The sequence below is a fragment of the Pistacia vera genome, unplaced genomic scaffold (assembly GCF_008641045.1).
Source record: "Pistacia vera cultivar Batoury unplaced genomic scaffold, PisVer_v2 Contig866, whole genome shotgun sequence".
Classification (NCBI taxonomy): Eukaryota; Viridiplantae; Streptophyta; class Magnoliopsida; order Sapindales; family Anacardiaceae; genus Pistacia; species Pistacia vera.
Genome location: NW_022196741.1, coordinates 135,856 through 152,508, shown reverse-complemented (window position 1 = coordinate 152,508; position 16,653 = coordinate 135,856). Strand labels below are relative to the sequence as shown.

Sequence of the window (16,653 nt, the reverse complement as noted above, 5' to 3'; positions counted from 1 at the left end):
CACTAGTTGGTACAACGTTAACAAGTACAACCTATCAACCTGTATCATCCAATCAACTAATTACACAATAAATGCATTCCTAGTAGAAATGATATTAAACGCTACTACAACTTGATTGCAATCAGTACCGAAGCAATTTAAAGTCATAATCAACATTCAATAATCTCAAACCGACATTCAATTATGCGAAAAGTTATATATCAATAAACGTTCTCAATGGACATTATCAATTCAACACGTTGAGCATCAAAATAATATTAAAGTATCGCAAACAAATTGAAACGAAAACAAATATAATCTGAATACAAGAAACTTAACCAAATATCCAACATTCGGGCTCATCCAACTAGTCGAGAGCTGATGAGGAGATCAGTGGAGTCAATCTCGATCTCGTCTACATCGTAACGGACAACCGGGAACTTAGCCGCTCATGATGGTGATGACGGAGGCTGAAACGGTGGAAAAGAAGCTGATCATGGCGAATAGGAGGTAATCAACAGCGATATGATGCGAAGAATGGCCGAAAACGACCAACGGACAGCCCGGAATACGAACAGCCGCACTTCGCCAGAAAACGTTAATTTTCCGGCGGGTCTTCCGAAAAACGGTGGCGGAAATGGAATCCAAAGGTACCGATGAAAAGCTCTGGTGATGGGGAGTTCAGATCAGGTCCTGGGGAGATGAGAATTCGTCGAAAATGAGCAGGATCTGGCTTGGAAGATGAAGAGGCGCGACGGCAAAATCACGAATTCCGGAGGTTTTCGCGGCGGCTGAAGCTAGGGAAGTGTAGATCCGGCCGTGGGGAAGGGAGATCGACCCTTGGGGAGCTGGAACGTCATCGAAAAATGGCCAAAACTGGCCGAGAAGATGAAACGACGCGGTGGTGGGAGACGAATCGTCGCGGCTGTGTGATGTTTCACGGTGGCGGCTTGCGGTGGCTGATGACGGATCGGTGCATGGGGAGATGAATCGTCGTCGGAGGGAGACGAAGGGTCGCCGGAGCTCGCCAGAAAACTAGGTGAACAGCCCCCTAGTACGCGACTTTTCATTTTCTTTTTATAGAACAAAATGTAAAATACCATTTGGTCCCTGCATGTTTGAAAGTGACAAAATCAACCCCAAGATTATGATAATTTGACCCCTGAATGGCATAAATGAGACAACATCAACCCTAGAAAATAAATCACATCCTAATATCAACTTACACAATCTCAAATTTCAATCCAAACATGCCAAATTAGTAAGAAAAACTCAAAATATGATTTTTAAACATAAATTCATAATTTCTCTTAATTGTCTCAATATAACTTCAATTCAATTACACATAGGGTCTTTTTGTCACCAAAATAGAGTCACTTTCATGATTCTAACACTTAACTTCCGTGACCGTGCCCCGGCATTGTGCTGTGACATGGTAGCTACTAGAAAAAGTGTGCTACGGCACTGTGCTATGGCACAGTAGCTACTGGCTAGAGTGTGCTGCGGCACAGTAATCTCTTCTTCTTCCTGCATCATTCCACTATTCTTCAGAGATGGTGATTTTTGAACACGATAACGATGAAATTTGGAGAAGTGGACAACATATGAAATGTAGTCCTTTGAATCAGATTTTCCAAAAGTCAAAGAATCTTCTTAATCAGAGTTCTACAGCTCAAGATATTCTCAAAGGACCGAGGCCTACTCAAGCTGGAACGTAATCTAGAATCTTCTCTTGACTTCAACTTCCATAACTTCTTCAATTTAACTCCGATTCTTGATCTGTTTGTTTTCACTCATCGTTCATTCTATTTTTGACATGATTCTTCATCCGAGCATAACATTTAAGCACTAATAGCCTGAAAAACACTCAAAAACATATGTGATCTCATAAAAGATAATTATGAAAATATTAAGCAACTTTACCCAATTAAGCCTAATTTCCCATAATTAATCCCCATAACCCACTAACTAAATGTGTATTTTCAAGCTCTTATCAAGTAGTTGTCTTTTAATTGGCTGCTCTTGTGATGTCTTTGTCGAAGGTCAGGTGGTTGCATTCTTGATTAGGGAGTTTTCCCAAATGTCCACTGCGTTTGGGTTGCCTGGTGTGATGTTTGCAGGGTGTAGGCTGGATCTTGGTGTTCTGTTGGTTGTTTTGTGCTGGGGGAGGTTTTGTTTCCTGCTGGTTTCTGTTTGGCCTGACTGTTTATGGTTTTTGTCCAGCCATTTTTTGATGCGACTAAATCAACCTTAGCAAGTGCACTAGTCGTGTTCAAGTAATAAAGTGATGAGATTGAGTATCGTCCCACAGAGATCAACGCGAATATTTGTAATTACCTAAAACTACTTACACGTTATTTGAGAAAACGAAATCTTAGAGTGTAAAAGTAACGGATTAAAAATAACTAAATTAAACAAATAAATAATGTGATGAACTTTGCAATATTAATGAAGTTAGGGTACAGATTTCCCCCTAATTATGCTTGACAACCACTCTTAATACCCATTTGTGCTATGAATTGGTAGGATTCTTCTAAGGCCAATTATCCTTATTCGGGCATAATATTCAACTTAATACAGATCCCTATTCGGTTACTCTGAAATTAAGAAGCATAAATTCATCAATCCTTTACGACTAATTCGCCCTATTCGGTTATGAATTAGATGGACCACAAATTAATCCTAGAATCTCTATTCGATTACTTCTAGTTTTAATATATTGTGCAATGTTATTCCCATAGAACAATTATGAATATGATTAAGCAATAAACCCTAACTTCTCTTTTCGAAACATCATCAAGGTAATTGAATCAATCCAACATTCACAAAGCATTAAACCTAAACTCTTGCACAAATTCATAAACATAAATTTGGTATTAAGAATAAAAATTGTTCAAAACATAATTAGGGTTTCATCCTCCCTTACCAAAAGAGATTTACTCCATCCTAAGAACAAAGAAATAAATAGAGAAGAAGGAAAACATATTCAGATTTGAAAAGAAATAAAAACCAAACTCTTAAATCTGATCTTCAGTCTTCAAGCCTCAAGAATGCGTCTTCTCCTCTCAAAAATATGCAAAATTCTTCCTCTAACAACTAATCTCAATTATACTAAAATACCCAAAAGAGTCTTAAGTGAAAAAGGAAAGAAAAACTGATAAAAACGCCCTAATAGTTTCCGCCACAACCCCGGTCGTGGCCAAATTTAAGTCACCACAGCATAGGCCACGGTGCTTCCTGGTCTCTTTGTTTTCTCTTTGTTCCATCACCATGGCCATGGTGAACTACCAAGGCATGGCCATGGCCTTCAAGACTGAAGGGTAATCTCAACTTCTTCAAGCTTTAAGTCCCAATTTCATTCCAATACTCCAATCTACTCAATCAAAGCCTAAAAAAAACACAAAAGTTATCCAAATCAATAGGTAAACCATTCATATCTCAAACTTAACAAAACAAACATCAAAACAAAGGAAACAAATGAGAAGTTATCTAAACTAACATCAAAACAACCCTAAAAACACTAAAATTATGCAACTTATGAACTCCCCCAAACTTAATCCTTTGCTCGTCCCCGAGTAAAGAAAATATTAGAAAAATAAACTCAACAATCATCAAGGATTCGCAGCATTCCCAAAATCAAGGACAAGAAAGCAAACATGCTTTAAATAATATTCGTGCTACCAAACATACAACCCAGCTAATTGTACAACTCTAATCTTTCCTCAACCTGATCATGCCTCACCAAGACTTTATACTCAACCCCCTACTTATTTTGTTTTTCCTTTTTTTTTTTTTTTTTCAATTGCTTCCTTAGATTGTCACATCACCTTTTTATGTGAATGCACACATTTGTGATGAGTGCCCCGGGTTACTCAACAATGTCACAACACATAAAGTGCTTTGCATACTCATACTTCAAGCCACGGTTTGACGCAAAAGTAAAATGGGGCTCATGAATACTCCTGGTTACTAAGCAGCTCAAAACAGCGAAGTAGTTCATTCAGAAACAAACAAATAAGCATAGTTAATTTATTTCAAGAATGTATATACAATTTTTTTATTTTTTTTTTTTTTTGTAGGGAGTGAAGACAAGGCTCAGCTAGTACACAACAAAGTCAAGTAATAAACCAAATTTGCACAACCATCTAGAATTGCATACTCTTCAACATTCTTAAAGATATGAGCATGTTTGAATCCTTTCAATGACTTGATACTACCACTACTCCAAATGATTACAAAGTTCATTACAAAAAGCAAATTTTTTTTTCTTTGGGGATATCACAAAGTTTTATTCGGGATTGTATCAAAAGCACAAGCATAATAACCACCACGCAACAAATAAAAAATACAAACCAAAAACACACAAATAAAATAAACACTTCCTGAAAACAAACCCACCAAACAAAAGAAACGGACTATCAACAATGCAACACAAACCAAACAACAATGCAACACAAATCAAACTGCTCACTCCCCCAAACTTAAAGAATGCAATTTCCTCAATGCATGAAAAACAAAAACCAAAATAGAAAATATGGAAAATAAAAGATAGAAACTTCCCTGAAAAAGACGAGATTTTTTTTTTTTTTTTTTTTTTTAACATGACCACGACTGTGTAAAATGACACGGGGTACCCCATGGTACAGGCTGGAATTTGCAAGCTTTTTATCTTTTAACATGGCCACGGTTGTGTAAAATAACACAGGGTAGCCCATGTTTTATTCTGCTCAAAATTATCTTCTTCTTCTATCACTTAAGCTTTCCCCAAACTTGTCCCTTGTTCCAACGATAACAAAACAAAAATAAAAACAAAATCAAACAAAAATAAAATAATTGTAGAAGAGAGAAAAGAAAAGAAATTGATAGTTCTAATTTAGAGTTGTTAGCTTGACTTTCTCCACTTTCTTCATTCAAGAAACTGGACGGACGCGATGTTTGGATCGAAACGTCCTCTAACATAGTGCTTCAAACGATGTCCATTAACTTTAAACGTTTCACCTGTCTTTCCATGGTAGATCTCAATTGCTCCAAAAGGTGTTACCTGAATTACCTCATATGGACCCATCCATCTTGATTTCAGCTTTCCTGGGAAAAGACGAAGACGACTATTGTAAAGAAGAACTTGTTGTCCCGGCTCAAACTCCTTTTTCACAATATGCCTATCATGCCATCTCTTTGTCTTCTCCTTGTACAAACTAGCACTCTCGTATGACCAATGAAGAAATTCATCTAGCTCACTCACCTGCAAAAGACGTTTAGCACCTACACTTTGCACATCAAAATTCAACAATTTAGTAGCCCAATAAGCTTTGTGCTCTAATTCCACCGACAGGTGGCATGCTTTTCCAAGTACTAACCTATAAGGTGACATACCTATAGGTGTTTTAGAGGCACCTCTCGGTCTTCCTCCATATCAAGAACTATGAAGTCCACTGGAAAAATAAATTCGTCGACCTTTAACAAAATGTCTTCAACAATGCCTTTAGGTCGTTTGATTAATCTATCAGCAAGTTGGAGCGACATGTTCGTCTCTTTCACTTCTCCAAGTCCTAGCTTCCTGAAAATTGATAAAGGCATTAAATTAATACTAGCACCTAAATCACACAATGCTTTATAAAAGAATGAATCTCCTAATGCACAAGGTATAGTAAAACTCCTTGGATCTCTCAGTTTAGGAGGTAATTTATTTTGCAGTATGGCACTGCATTCTTCAGTGAGCATAATTGTTCCATGCTCCTCGATCTTTTGCTTGTTAGAAAGGATGTCTTTTAAGAACTTTGCATAACTAGGCATCTGTGCTAAAGCTTCAGCAAATGGAATATTTATTTGCAATTTCTTAAAGACCTCTAAAAACTTTGAAAATTGTTGATCCAATTTGTCCTTTCTAATTCTATCGGGATAAGGAAATTTAGATACATCTTTTTCAACAACAATAGAATCATAATTTGACGTACCTTTTCCTTTACCTCTTGGAATTTTCTTTACCTTAGTCTCTGTCTCTTTTTCTGAATTCGCCTTCTTTTCCTCAATAGAGATCAGTAACTCAACTTCACTTTTCGCCTTCTTTTGTGATTCTTCTTTACCAATCACCTTTCCATCCCTCAAGGTTATGGCCTTACATTACTCATTTGGGTTCCTTTCCGTGTCACTCGGTAAATGCCCTTATTGTCTACCTGAAATGATATTGGCCAACTGGCCAATTTGAGCTTCTAAATTCTTGATGGAAGCCTCTTGATTCTGAATTCTTGTCTCTGTAGTACTCAAGAACTTCGCCATCATCTCCTCTAAATTTGATTTCTTCTCTTGAGATTGAAAACATGGCGGTGGAGGTTTCACTTGATTGTTTTTACTCCAAGAGAAATTTGGGTGATTCCTCCATCCCAGATTATATGTTTCATTGTATGAATTATTATCAGGCCTGCGAAAATTTGAAACATACTTAGCTTGATCAGGCATAGAATTAATAGCAAACATGTTACCTAATTGACACTCATGGTTAGGGTGATCTTCGCCACAAAAATCACACATAGAAGCAACTATTGCAGGTTTTTGCATTTGAAGTCCATCAATCTTCTTATTTAATGCCTGCATTTGTGCTGCCAAAGTTGTGATAACATCTATGTTATAAACAGCAGACGTTATTCTCACAGGCAACCTCTCTATTGGCCATTGATAAGAGTTTGAAGCCATTTCCTCTAGCAATTCATAAGCCTGTTCTGGTGTTTTCTTACCTAAAGTACCACCCACAGCAGCATTGATCATATTTCGAACTTCACTATTAAGACCATTATAGAACGTCTGGACTTGCAGCCAAACCAGTAATTCATGGTGAGGACATCTCCAGAGGATGTCCTTGAACCTTTCCCATGCTTCGTATAGTGACTCTGTATCCACCTGCACACACATAGTAATATCATTACGCAATTGTGCAGTCTTTGCAGGAGGAAAATACCTACTCAGGAGTTTTTGTGTCATTTGCTCCCAAGTTGTAATTGAGCCTGTTGGTAATGAGGTCCACCAGCTCTTAGCTTTGCCTCTTAATGAAAATGGGAACAATCTTAGTCTTATAGCTTCGTCAGAAACTCCATTGTGCTTAAAAGTATCACAAATCTCTAGGAAATTTGCAATATGTAAGTTGGGATCTTCATCTGCCAAACCACCAAACTGCACTGACTATTGAATCATCTGGATGATTGTTGGCTTTATCTAAAAGGTGTTGGCATTGATCACTGGTCATCGAATGCTCGATGTTGCTCCATTTAGAGATGGGGTAGAGTACTCATTCAATGTACGAGTTACTGGTGGTGTTCCATCATTTTGATTATCGTGATCACCCATGATCTCCCTTTTGATTGCTCTCTTTCTTGAGTGAAAAGTGCACTCTATCTCAGGATCAAATGCTAGTAAAATCTTTCCAGAAGCTCTGGTCATACACTAGTAGAAACACCTTCTTGTTTCCAAAAAAAAAAAAAAACAAACAAAATAAAAAAAAAATCTCAAAGTAACAAGTAATCTTAAAATAATCACAAACAATCTAATGATCCCCGGCAACGACACCAAAAACTTGATGCGACTAAATCAACCTTAGCAAGTGCACTAGTCCTGTTCAAGTAATAAAGTGATGAGATTGAGTATCGTCCCACAGAGATCAAAGCGAATATTTGTAATTACCTAAAACTACCTACACGTTATTTGAGAAAACGAAATCTTAGAGTGTAAAAGTAACAGATTAAAAATAACTAAATTAAACAAATAAATAATGTGATGAACTTTGCAATATTAATGAAGTTAGGGTACAGATTTCCCCCTAATTATGCTTGACAACCACTCTTAATACCCGTTTGTGCTATGAATTGGTAGGACTTCTAAGGCCAATTATCCTTATTCAGGAATAATATTCAACTTAATACAGATCCCTATTCGGTTACTCTGAAATTAAGAAGCATAAATTCATCAATCCCTTACGACTAATTCGCCCTATTCGGTTATGAATTAGATGGACCACAAATTAATCCTAGAATCTCTATTCGATTACTTCTAGTTTTAATATGTTGTGCAATGTTATTCCCATAGAACAATTATGAATATGAATTAAGCAATAAACCCTAACTTCTCTATTCGAAACATCATCAAGGTAATTGAATCAATCCAACATTCATAAAGCATTAAACCTAAACTCTTGCACAAATTCATAAACATAAATCTAGTATTAAGAATAAAAATTGTTCAAAACATAATTAGGGTTTCATCCTCCCCTAACAAAAGAGATTTACTCCATCCTAAGAACAAAGAAATAAATAGAGAAGAAGGAAAGCATATTCAGATTTGAAAAGAAATAAAAATCAAACTCTTAAATCTGATCTTCAGTCTTCAAGCCTCAAGAATGCGTCTTCTCCTCTCAAAAATATGCAAAATTCGTCCCTTGACAACTGATCTCAATTATACTTAAATACCCAAAAGAGTCTTAAGTGAAAAAAGAAAGAAAAACTGATAAAAACACGCTAATAGTTTCCGCCACAAACTTGGCCGTGGCCAAATTTAAGTCACCACAGCCTAGGCTGTGGTGCTTCCTGGTCTCTTTGTTTTCTCTTTGTTCCATCACCATGGCCATGGTGAACTACCAAGGCATGGCCGTGGCCTTCAAGATTGAAGGGTAATCTCAACTTCTTCAAGCTTTAAGTCCCAATTTCATTCCAATACTCCAATCTACTCAATCAAAGCCTAAAAAACACAAAAGTTATCCAAGTCAATAGGTAACCATTCATATCTCAAACTTAACAAAAACAAACATCAAAACAAAGGAAACAAATGAGAAGTTAACTAAACTAACATTAAAACAACCCTAAAAACACTCAAATTATGCAACTTATCAATTTTTTCTTTGATGATTTGTATAGGCATCCTAGCTGGTTGTGCTGGTCTGGATGTATTCTTGTATACATTTACATGTGGAATAATATATAATTTCTAGATTATATTCACACATTTTATTAAAGGGTTATCCTAAATTTCTTTATATTCATTATTTATATAAAATTGGGCAATTGGTATTGAATCTTTATTACTTTTTTGGTAGCATTATGACAAACCTGTTCAGCTCTCCATAAATCATACAACTATTTACATTTTGTCTGAACTTGGTAAATATTCTAGCAGAAATTTAAGTTCCCTGTCTCTTTCTTTGTACCAACCCATTGTAATTAATAAGGTTTTGGTTTGTTGTAGTTGTTTTCCAACACTCTTGTTCGAAGAAAGAGAACATCAGGCTTTCATTTGTTCCTGCTGTGAATATTTGGATTCCTACCCATCATTTTAAATAGGTATAATTTTTGTTTTTGAACCCACTGTTGTACCTGCCTTTTGCTTCTCAAATTAAATACATGTCTTTACTAGTTTGAACATGGTAAAAGCGCATATTTGTTTCTCTTATTTTTTACAAAGTTGGCTTGATAACAAGTAATCGTTACATCATATGTTGCTCTAGCATTCTTTCAATTTTAAGCCTGATGTTTTGGTGTTGAATTGAAATCTAGTTTCATAATTTATTTGACTTCTTGTTAGCTATGCATAAAGGTTCCTTGGTTTGAGTTAGTTTGAAATAAATACATCTATAAATCATATAGTATACATTTTTTTCATGGGAAATTGGATATAGAAAAGTTTTTCAGGATGTTAGAGTTGTTTAAATTTTATGTATGTTATGTCCTCTTCCCTCAAATATGACAATAATCCAGTGTTCCTCTGTGGCTTATGTTTAACAGCAATGGCTTGTTGAACTAAAAGGCAGAAGCATTTGGTGTCACTTATGATGATGTATTTTCATTTGATGGACACCATAAACGCCATGCTAGTTTTTACAACGATTGCCTTGTTGCTGAAGAATAGGAATAGACATAGACATGACATATCATATATGGGGAACTTTAGCAGTAACCATACCATTAGGACCCTCAATTTATAGAAAATGATTTTCGAAGATGATAACCAATGTGTAGTGAACTATAGAATGAATATAACAACTTTCGAAAAATTATGTGTGTTACTTCAACGTGAAGGGGGTTTAAAATCAAGTAGAAATACATATGTAGAGGAAATGGTGTGTAGTTTTCTTCACATTTGTGCGCACCATATCAAGAACAGAATCTTTAGCCGTTAGATAGCTAGCTTCGATGAGATAGTTAGCAGAAATTTTCATGCAGTGTTGAACGCTATTTTAAGAATACATACAATTTTACTGAAAGAACTTGAGCCTATCACAGAGGACTTAACAAATGAACGCTGGAAATGGTTCAAGGTACATAATGAAGAACCTAAACAGTATATTATGGCTGTTTTTATGTAGGTTCCTTTTTAGTACAACACTAATTTATTAAATTTGTGTTATCCTATTGGTAGAATTGTTTGGGCGCATTAGATGGAACACATATAAGGGTTCAAGTTGACACCCGTGATAAACCTAGGTATTGCACTTGGAAAAATGAAATTGCGACGAATGTTCTTGCCGTTTGCACACTAAAAATGCAATTCATTTATATTATTCTCGGGTGGGAAGGTTCAACTGCTGATGGTAGAGTCCTTAGAGATGCAATTAGTAGGAGAAATGGATTAAAGTCCCTCAAGGTATAGTTTCTATACAATTTTCCAAGTTCATTACGAGTAATAGTGAACGATTAGATGAGTATTCGTAATTGACATTTTTATTGTCATGCTAGGTTTTTACAATTTATGTGATGCAGGTTACACCAATGGGGAAGGATTTTTGGCACCTTATAGAGGCCAAAGATATCATTTGAATGAGTGGAGGGATGGTCACCAACCAACGGCACCTCAAGATTTTTTCAACATGAAACACTCCCGAGCAAGAAATTGCATTGAGAAATGTTTCGACATCTTGAAAGCCTGTTGGAAGATTCTTAACGAGAAATCTTTCAACCCTATCAAAACGCAGTGCAGAATAATATCTGCTTGTTGCCTGTTACATAACTACATTAGGTCTGAGATGGCCATTGACCTTATGGAAAGTAAGGTTGGTGAGATGAACAATACCCCACAGGAAGCCGATCCTGAACCTGAATTTATAAGCCACGTGGAAGCCAGTGATGCATGGACTACATGGAGGGATAATCTAGCACAATAAATGTTTGAAAGTTGGCAACGATCTAGGCAGTTGTAATTAGTTTAGGGTGTTTTTTCTTTGGGTGACAATAGTTATGTTGTTTTGTACTTTGTTTATATATATAATGACATTTGACGTTTGAATGTAAATTATTTGTCTTGGATTATATGTTTTTCGTTTTTGAATCTTCTATTGTATAAATATATTCTTGACTTTTATTATTTAGTGAGGGGTTGTATCATTTAATATCTAATTATTTGGGACCCTAAATGTTTCAATGTTGACAGTTGTGCAATTTGGTGACCATAAAGCATGTTTTGTGGATGCCAGAAATATTGGTTTTGAAACAAGTAGAAACCCATAGGATATATGAATATTGGTATCAGATGAATGTTACTGAATAGATGTGGTTTGCTAGGATTTAAGGTCAAACAATGGATGAAGAGAGCAAATATATCATTCGTTATCTTTTATACTTGGAGACAAGGAAAAAAGGATAAAATGATGATGAGTTTGCAAATTCTTCTTTTTCCTTATTCATTTCAAGTCAGAAGCGTTTCTGGGTTAGTTTTGTTTAATTTATGATCTATGTTGTATAGTGGACTAATTTTGTATAGTTTGAGAAAACAAGAAGACTTGCACTACAATGATCACATACTATGGCTTTTATAATTATTACATCTTCCATTCTTTCTTGCTAATAATAATTTTGACAATCTATTATTGACTTTTATTTGTCTTGGATTACATGTTTTTCGTTTATGGACCTTCTATTGTATAAATATATTCCTGACTTTTATTATTTAGTAAGGGGTAGTATCATTCAAGATTTAATTATTTGCCTATTAAATGTTTCATTTCTTTTTCTTAACAGTTCATTCAACAATGGATAAGTCGGCAAAAGCTAGTGGAAGTTAGGATATGCCTTTGACATTTTATGACTCGAGCATCAGTAAGAAAGGGAAGAAAAAAGCAGGTGGAAGTGGAAAGAAAAGACAATGGACAAAAGAGGAGGATGTCATTTTAGCTAATTGTCTATTTACTTTGAAGGAAAGCCGTCATTGGGGTGTTGACAATGGTACTTTCAAAACTGGGTTTCTTGTCCAACTAGAAAAGATGATGGCAGAAAGACTTCCATCTTCTGGGTTGAAGGCAACACCACATATTGAATCGCGCTACCAACTATGGAAAAGGCAATATGTTTCCATTTCAGATATGTTAAATCAGGGCAGTGGCTTTGGGTGGAATGATGAAGATAAATGCATAACTGCAACCAATGATGTGTTTGAGGAGTGGGTGAAGGTAAGGGTTTTTTCTATCTTTAATGCATCAGTAAATTTATTAGTATATTAATTCTAAATTTCATCTATCTTTTTTTTCTTTGATAGAGCCATCCAACTGCACAAGGATTAAGGAACAAACCTTTCCCCCACTACGACACATTAGCCATTGTTTTCGATAGGGACCTGACAAGTGGAGCTGGAGCGGAGACCCCAGTTGATGCGGTTGAAGATCTTAATTCAAAAATTCCCGAAAACAACAATGAATCAATGGATGTTGATGCTGATGCTGATGAAGGAAGTAACATTCCAGACAAGGATGATGTGGTTGCCTCTGGAGCTAGTGGAACTCGTAGGACTTCCAGTAGTAACAAAAGAAAAAGAAATGACGATGGCATCTCTGAAATGGTGGACCAAATGAAGAAGTGGAGGGATACGTATGAGGTTGCTTCCTGAGGGATGGAAAAGTTTGCTGCATCTTTTGACAAATCGGAGGATATAAGTCAGCGTTTGTTTGCGGAAATTGAAGAATTGAGACTTTTAACCCCAATACAGACGATATATGTTTTGGAGGTAATGTGCAAGGATCAGCACAAGATAGATGTTTCCATGGGGTTGCTGGAGTCACTTAAGAGGACATATGTCTTGCGCATACTGGACGAAAGTAATGTCTATCACCCACCTTTCAGCACCTAAAACAATAAAGTTAACGGGGTTGTAAATATTTTTGACTCGTAATTAAGTTTATGTTGTGCTGTCTAAGGACATATAAATCCTTAGATGTTTTTGATGTGTTTGTTACTGAAATGGTGCTGGGTTTAGGTTCCCACATGGGCAATAGATGTATATTTTGTTGATTGCCCGCCGTTAGAAGGAAAGCAACGTCAAGGAGGGCATTTGTAATCAAACATAAAGGGAAGAAGTCCAAAGTCAATTGCCGAAGCATTTGAAATGTCTATTGAAGACAACCGAAGTGTGAAGACATCTTTCGTCACGGTAAGTAATTCTTGAAGGCATGATTTTTGTTGTTGCAACTACTTATTGGATTATCTTTATTGGCAGGCAAAAGGAAAGAATGAAGGCATGATTGATCACAGTTTGATCCACTCACTGTTGAGCTCCAGCTAAATTGAAATCGAAACTTCAAGCACTCTGCTCTTCCGTTGATGTGTTCTTGTAAAAATATGTACTAAGTATAATGTTTATGAGTTATTGCTTCTATGTTGCTTTCGGTTGGGTGTGTCAGATATGTTGGTTGTGTTGGATGCTAAAATCTTGTTCTAAATATGAAAGTTTGTTGGTTTATGTTGTTACATTGCTTCAGTTGAATGCATGACAAAGTGTGATGGCGGTAATGAAATGGAACAGATAATCAAGTGATAAACTGATTACTTAAAGAAAATTAAAATAGAGGATGAACAAATGGAAATGGCAGTAATGAAATGGAACAGATAAGCAAGTCATAAACTGATTACTTAAAGGAAACAGATGATAAACAAAAGGAAATGGCGAAGATGAAATGGAATGAAAAACAAATGATAAACTGAGTAATTATGTTAGTCAAATAAAACATAAAAGAAACCCATCCTAGCTGACCTTAAGAGGGCCAGCTTTCCTCCCCAATAACCATATTATGAACTTTTCCCATCTTCATCCCAATCTTTAAGGAAGAGATCGACGATCCCAAGTTCTTTTACCCCACTCAGAAAGTCTTTTCCGCCGGTTGACTCGTAGGAGGTGAGAAGGGCCTTTACTTCGTCCCACACAGTGTACTACTATCGGCCCTACTAGGCAACATCTACCTACACAAGCTCGATCAGGAGATAGGGAGGATCCGACAGAAGTACGAAATTCTGATTGTTCAGAGAATAAGATCGGTTCTATTAAAGACATGTCGTATTGATGACCAAGAAAAGTCTTACGAAGAAGCAAGCTTCAACGCTCCTCAAGACAGCGGAGCCATCATTGTGGGGAGGGTAAAGAGCATCCAACGCAAAACGGCCTTTCATTCCCTTGTTTCGTCGTGGCGCCTTCGATTCAAAGTCAAAGAGTGGTGGGGACTTACCTAACCCTATACAGAAGACAAGTAAACTTCCCTGATACGAAAGCCTTGGATAGTAAGGACAGGGTATAAACCATAAACTGCCATAAAGGAATCCATATCTTTCCTATCGGCTATCTTGTGGTCTAGCTATGGTCTAAGATGGGATCTAGAAGGTATATATTCCTGTTTCTAATTATACTATTTCTCACTCAAGAGAATTATTCCTTCATCCCATATCTTGCGGCCATCTGTCCATCCCAAAACTGATTTTTTAACACCTCACCCTAACACCTCATCCATTGTAACACCTTACCCTAACACCTCATCCATGGGAATCTTCCTTGTTATAGCCCAAATTCCCTTGCTTGCCTCCCTTGGCTTTCTTATTGAATACCACATATCGGCGACAAGGCTAAGAAACGATGTGTACAAACCAAAAAGCAAAAGGAAAGAATCCAATCCTACTGCTCAAAAGCAGCCTAACATGCACCAAGAAAAACCACCCAGGCTGTTGCTGCTGCTGCAAAAAAAAAAGACAGCCAAGCCTTATACAAGAACATAAAAAAAAACCAATAAGCAAAATAGTTGCTGCCCAAAAACAGTAGTTGCCGGCTAAAAAAAAAAACTGCAGCACCTCACTAGTAGAACACCAAGGACAACATTTAACAAATCCCCACATCAAAAGAAGACAAGCATCAAAACACCTTTGCTTGAGTCACCAACTCCAAGGGAGAACTAAAAAAAAGACTAGCAGAGGAGAAAAAAACAAAACACAAGCTTGCCAAGACAGATCAGACCTGCAAGAAAAGCCAATGAAGAACAAGAGGCAACCTACCGTCAAAACCATATCTGCCAGGAAATCTTAATCTTGTCATTAGCTATATCCCCTTTTAACCTCAATAATCTAGTGCTCTCAAAACCACCACTCTTCAAAATATTTGAAGAAGCACAACCATCAGGGTTGTTTATGGCTGTTAACGATCATCGATCTGGCCGTTTCCTGCCAAATCTCTAGCTGGAAATGGCCATACGGCGCATGGAGGCCATTTCGTGCGCCATTACGTTGCCGACTTCTGGCGGCCGGTGGTGGTTGCCGGCAGTGGCTGGGTTGGTAGGGGTGCATTATTGATTTTTCAAACTTTCATTATGGGGTTGTTTTTGCTAAGCTTTTAAATATAGGGGGTTATAAACAATCTAAATAATAATATAATAATAATATTTAATTAAAGGACAATTCAATAATTTAAACAACATACCCACCGATTTATTCATTCCAACCAAATATATTAATAAAACATACCCACCAATTTATTCCAACTAACCAAATACATTTTTCTAAATATTTCCAATAATCTTCAAGGTAATATAATATTTCCAGTAATCTTCAAGGTAATCTAATATTTCCTGAACTAAACGTCCCCTATGGGGTATTCTTACCCCCACTGCTGCAATCGAACCTTTATAAACTAAAAGCATCTGTATTAACTTAATATAACATATATTCATTATACTTTTTTCTGATCTATTAATCATTCAATTTCTCAGTAACTAATCTGGGAATCATACAAATAATTATCTTAACTGAGCATCAAATCCAGCAGATCTACTGCTATAGTGGAATCATGGGCAGGCTGAGAAGTTCAAAATGCTTTGTATAACTTTCTTTTATCTGGGAAGAAAATAATTCTAATCTATGTATTTTGCATGCGTATGCACCTTTTTATTAATTAAATCAGTTTATCGCAGTATAAATCATAAACACAAAACCAACATAAACGCACTGCAGGCGTTCACGTGAAGTTCTGCAAAAGGAAACTACCCTTTTAGAAACATTAAATTGATGAATTTTGAAGTTTGAAGTAATATATGCAAGTATTAGAAAGGGTTTGAGTCTACCGTTTAACTATATATATAGTAATAGTTAATACAAACTTTATGGTGTATTCACTTAATATAGTAAGAGTACTATTCAGTTACAAATAGATAGAGCTTAAGACAAGGACTAGAAGCCAAGGAAGTGCAGCTTTTGATGACGATGAAGAATTGATCATTGTGAAGAGATCTCAAAGCTGGCACCAAGCCTAGAAATATGTAGTTAGACCAGGACAGAACCTGTTTCCCAGCTAGGCTCTCCTAATAACGTTAACCTGTTTCTCCAAGATTTAGACTTACAATGACTTGCAAACTGTTTCTGATTCGTCGGATCTTTCAGTGTCAATTCTCCATTATTGAAA

At 36.4% G+C, this 16,653-nt stretch overlaps 1 non-coding gene across 1 annotated transcript; it reads left to right on the top strand.

Annotated features, from left to right (window-relative positions):
- Nucleotides 1-6,799: 6,799 nt before the first annotated feature.
- Nucleotides 6,800-6,905, top strand: LOC116118973. The gene has a single exon (XR_004126253.1). It is a non-coding gene; the product is annotated as a small nucleolar RNA R71 (small nucleolar RNA).
- Nucleotides 6,906-16,653: the final 9,748 nt, after the last annotated feature.